Consider the following 6,000-nt stretch of genomic DNA (forward strand, 5'->3'; position numbering starts at 1 on the left):
AACCATCAGTTACCCTTGATTTTCATGTTTTATTTTAAGATTTGAATTGATATAGATATACTCCATATGTCCCAAATTACAAGGAAAAATCCCCATTTTTTTTGTCTTAAATTATAAGGGAAAAACCATTTTCAAAATATTTTTTTCCTTAATCTCATAAAATTAAATGCAATTTGCATTTAATTTTCTCTCTCTCCCCTTTTCTCAATAAACAACAAGCAATAAAAATTGTTTTTTCATCTTCTCATGCAACTTATTCCAAGAAAACTCCACACAAACATATTTCAAATTATCATACTTTACTTTTTTTTAATAAGTGTGATTTTTGTTTTTCCCTAATAATTCGGGACACTGGATATATTATTTGAATCAAAGAACTAGGGTAATCACTTATTAAATGCTAATAAGTCTTAATTGCACATATTTGTTCTCTTATCTTTATTTTAGGTTTCAAGTTGGTCCCTTATCTTTTAAAGGTTTAAAATTGGTCTTTTATCTTTTCTTCCGTTTAACAAGTTAGTCTCTCCCATCAATTTTTTAACTAACGCAGTTAAATATGGACAAATGGCAAACCGAAAACACACTACAAGAAATTCAACTTATGCTCCCTCGGCGATCTGGACTGGACATAAAACGCAGCTTTGCTGCTCACTAGCTCCGGTCATTTCCAACTTCTCTACTAGTAGCATCTACAAACATCACCTTAAGCTCCTAATTTTCGTGCATGCATCCAACACACCCTAAATCACTCGGATCTTTTTTTTTTTTTTAAAGATTAATTATAGATCTAAGCTTCATTTCTCTTCAAACCCATGTCCTTGTCTTGATTCTCCATTTTAATAACCTCAATCAAAGTTTGGGATCTTTAAATCAATGACATGTAAACTGTTTCATTGAGAAGATTTACAACAAGGTATCTGATCTAACCTGTTGATCAGAATAGAGATGGCCGGTCCGTTGAGCAATTCGTCCACCGGAGGGGGTTGTACATGCAGGTGCTCCGATGCTTAAGTCAGCAAAGAGTACAAGAGATACTTAGAAAGTAGAGAGAGAAAGTAGAGAGTAGAATGAATAGAATACCTGGCTCTCCAGTATAGGAGAGCTTATATAGTTGCCCCCGGCGCTGGGCTAAATGTTGGTCTAATGGGCCGGATTAACCGGCCCAATAGACTCAACTTCCAAGATAGTCCCAGTATCGTAGGGGAGGCGGTTATTCGCCCATATCTTGGTTGGAGCCGTTCCGCTATTTACGGGTAATGGATAAGCTCCTTGACGAAGGCGTGGCTGGATAGCGCAACACGTGTGTGGATAAATGAGCACGTGTTTAATGTGCTGCCTATCCGTTACGTCGTGGAGGACACGTCATTGGCTGACGTGTCGGGGAGGTCTCCCTGTGTTGGGCTGTGCCCCAAATGTCGGGCAGAAGGGTAATTGGGCCAACTTTTGGCCTAGCCCAGATCAGTATCTATGATGGGAGAAGGAGAGTTTTGCGTGAGAGGGAGAGAAAATAAAAAGATGAAGTTTCTGACTTGTGGTTGAACTAGCAGTAATGAAATGTATGGACTTGTGATAGCAATGGTCTTAATTTCATGGAGAAATCAACAACCAAAGTTTGAAACTTATTGGGAGAAGAAGGGTTGAATTGTTGTTGTCATGCTGGAGAAGATGAAACTTCTGTGTGACCTTTACCTACAGACATTGGTACATTGGTCGTTGCTATAAGTCAAATTAAGCTGTGGACTTTTACCTACGGACATATGCCGTTCCTATAAGTCAAATTTCTTGTATTCGGTTTGCCACATGTCCACATCTAACGGCGTTAGTCAAAAAATTGACGGAAGAGACTAACTTGTTAAACGGAAGAAAAGATAAGGGACCAATTTGAAACTTTTAAAAGATAATGGACCAACTTAAAACTTAAAATAAAGATAAGAGACCAAATGTGCAATTAAGACTTATTTTTTTACGACATTTTATCCCTTTTTCTATGTTTGGATATGAATTTTAAACTTCAAATTTATAGTTTTCTGTTTTTGTTCGCTCTCAATCATAAATATGTCTTATGCTTTAAAAAATTAATAATCTGCACTTCCTGAATAAGTGTCCTGGTTCTACCACCGGAGATCAGGTGAGTTTTCAACATTATAATAATGTTAAAGACCTTAAGAAGATTATATAGATCTTGAAAAATAGTATAGTTTTTACTTTTTAGAGCGTAGAGGATGATACTGGAGATGAATACCAAAATTAGTTAAAATGTATATTGACTATAATCCAAAATAATATTTTGATTTGAAATGATTAGAATTCGAAACATATAGATACATTATTGTATATGAAATAATATTTTGATATAGTGTACTAATTATTTATGTCATTCTTGCTTTTTTGTTACCGTTGAATTTATCTGCATTTTGGTATTCCTTCAGTTTGAGTTTTTAGAACTAAAAAATTCAAAAATAAATTTTGAATTCTGGAACAAGAAGAATAATTGACATTTGGTATGTGAATTAACTCATTTTTTTTAAGTTGTTTAATGACTAAAAATTTACCTATTAAAATAAATATGTAGAGAATCTCGAGTTCGAACACTTATCCTTACATATAATGTTATGGTTCTACCAGATTAGTTAAACTCGGAATGTGAATTAATTTTTGTGAAATTTCCAAAAGAGTGGCTTTTATGTTTGACAACAGGTTGAAGAGGATGACCGGAAATATCCGACACGTATCGGTTATATTTTTTTATAAAAAAATAATATTAATTTCCGATACTTTTTCGATACGTGTATCGAAGAATATCGAACAAATATCAAAATCGAGTACAAATCGAACACGATACTTTGTAATTTTTAGAGTATATTAGTTCGCATATGACCGGAAATAATGGGGAAAAAAATGTGGCATTCATTATGGTTATGGACTTATGGTCCCATGTTTTCTGTTTTGAAGGTATATCTAGAGAGCTTTTATTTGAGCTATGGCGGTGGGGTCTTGAGTATTCATTGAGACACGTTAATTCTGTATGCTGCCAACAAGGCAACAAATAAAGTAATGTTGATTACTTCAGCGTATTTATTTACTTTCAAAATTTTCATAAACTACAAAGTGAAAAATTATGTAACAAAATACTAAGGTGAAGAGTTATGTTCACACTTTCTGTTTAGAAGGGAAATCAGAGTAATTTGGTTTCTAAATTTTGAAATGAAAAGAAAATTTATCACAGTCAAACAAGTGCATGTAATCATTATTAAACAAATGATTTGGATAGATGAGGGTGCAACTATTAAGAAAAGAACTTACACAGTTACACTTAAAATGTGGCAAATTGGTGTATTCGAATTTAGTGATTTAATTTCTAGTATCAAGAGTTTCTTACTACTATATTAGGATTAATCGTTGTATTTTGGATTTCTATTTATATTTACAATATTATGATTAATGAAATCTATTGAGTTTGTTTTTGTCAAAAAAAATGTGACAAATTTAAATTTAAATTGTGAGAGAAGTTCACATTTGATGTTGTGTGTGACACACATCTTGGATATGATTAATTTTGACAAAGGCACCCATAAAAAATGATTTGTGAAAAAAATCAGTGCATTGAAAAAAAAACTTTAAAAGTGATTCAAATTAATTGGAAAAAATTTGAAAACAATCTTTAAAATAGAGCTAGTGTGGTCGGAACGACCTCATTTTCAATAATAATAGAGCTAGTGTGCACTCGAGTGTTGCTAAAATTCATACTATGTTGCGCTCCTGCTCGGTGGCTTTTGATAATCATTTACAGGACACCGTTCAAGTGTTGTCCCAGAACCTTGTGGCCTGGTCCCGTCCGTCTGAGGGTACTGTTTGTCTGAATGTGGATGGGAGTATGTTGGGTTCACCGCAATCTGCCGGCTTTGGGGGACTTATCCGCAACATCGATGAGACTTTCCTTGGCGGCTTTTATGGTGTTGTGATACATGCAAGTATTTTGTATGCAGAGATAATAGTCTTGCTACATGGCTTAGAATTATGTTGGGATATGGGGTTTATGAGTGTCATTTGTTTCTCCAACTTTTTTTATGGGTTTTTTCATTTTTGAAATCCATACCCACCCACTTGCCCGACCCAACCCACTTTTTTGGGTTGGATTGGGTGGGTTTGACCGGGTCAACCAGATTTGCCCGACCCATGTACACCCCTAACGTGCGCTGATATTTTGATCAAGATGGGGCTATCTCTGTTTGCCCGCTTGTGAAGTTTGAAGTTCCTCCTGCCGAGCTGTCTAGTCTCCTCCCTGCCAATGCAACGGGAGTTGTTTTTGTTAGAGGTAGTTTTTTCTTTTGGTTTTTGTTTTGTTAGCTTTTCTCTCTTGTAACCCAAAAAAAATTAATCACATGCAGTCCTCCAGTTAAAATGAAATAATTTTTTGTTATTTAAACTACTTTAAACCATCTTATTTTAATAGACCGTCAAATATATTCTAACAGTATCAATCGTTAGTTGGTTTAGTGGTGATTGACGTTGAACTTGATAAGGAGGACCACGTTTCAATCCCCCGCAACTGCAATCGGAAGAGGACTGAAACTATTTGATGTCAAAACCGATCCCCAAACTAGATTAAATTGGTGGTGAAAAAAAATAAAAAAAATCTAAAAGCAGGAAGACATGCAAATTTACTTGCATGCTAGCCAAGTCCCAGATCCTAAGAACGGAAACATCCAAATGGTAAGACTCAAAAACAAGTTACAAGACTCAAAAAAAAAAAAAAAAAAAGCATCCAAATGGTAAATACTAATGTCATGATCTAGCAATTGACTCCTTTATTAAATTGCCTTTGCAGATCTCTCCTTGAATCTATGCTTTAATTCCACTAAATAAAATAGGAAAATGCTAAACTAGTTAAACATATAATATTGAAAATTTTACCTCGTGCATTCAATATTTTAATGATGTAAACAGTTATTTTCTCTAATCATTAACTTTATCATTTGTTTCATTTTTTAGTATGTTTAACTAGTATCCCGGAGGCACTGTTTAGCATGACCCAATAAAATACTACATTCATCCCTAATTATAAAACATTGTTTGACGACTGCAGGTGCACGTATACTTTAATTTACTAGAATATCGACCTGTGCGGTACACATGTCTAATTAGTTGTAAGATATGTAATGATAAAATAAAATATGATAATTGCAATAAAAAAATTGAGTAACATTAAACGATAGTTCAACAATAATTTTGGATAAATATTCATACAAAAAAAATTATGATATATTACGGAAGACTTCCTTATAGACCACATTCGAAGTCTTAGTTGTATCTTCACTGTCGTCGTCGATGATCAATATTTTTAATCTTTCTCTAAAAGTAACTCTTGAAATCGCAACATACAACTAACTGTGTGAAAACACTGGCGACGGAAGATATATCCCAACATGCTTTAAAGATTGTCCCTGACTCTTATTAATAGGCATCACAAAAGAAATCATTAAAGGAACTCTCATTAAAAGGAATTCTTATGTCAGATGGTGTCAGAAAAAATCTAGGTATGAAAACCAATCACCAATATTACTTCGTGAAATTATTTTTCCTCCAAGAACACGTTTCTCAATCTCGTAATAATAAGTCTTGTTCCATTGCATAATCGTAATTTTTTATTCAAATTCCTTAATAGCATAATTGGAACTCCAACTTTAAGTCTCAACTTGTGATTTGGAAGTCCCGACACAGAAATCGTGTTCAAAAATTCGGGAGTATGAACACCATTCACTGTTTGACCATCTACATTCCGTGCGAGTGGAATATCTTAACTCAAATATATTTTTTCTTCACCAGAAATTAAATCAACATATAATCATTTATTGCGTCGACTATGGAATCTTTATAAGCTAATATAGCTCTATTTTGGAAATACGTTATATCGTTCATGTTTTGTAAAAGTTTGGGATACGTGCTTTTAACGATAGAAGCAAGAGGATCTCATGAATTTGGAATCAATAAATCTGATGG

Source organism: Trifolium pratense, linkage group LG4 (assembly GCF_020283565.1).
Source record: "Trifolium pratense cultivar HEN17-A07 linkage group LG4, ARS_RC_1.1, whole genome shotgun sequence".
NCBI classification, from domain to species: Eukaryota; Viridiplantae; Streptophyta; class Magnoliopsida; order Fabales; family Fabaceae; genus Trifolium; species Trifolium pratense.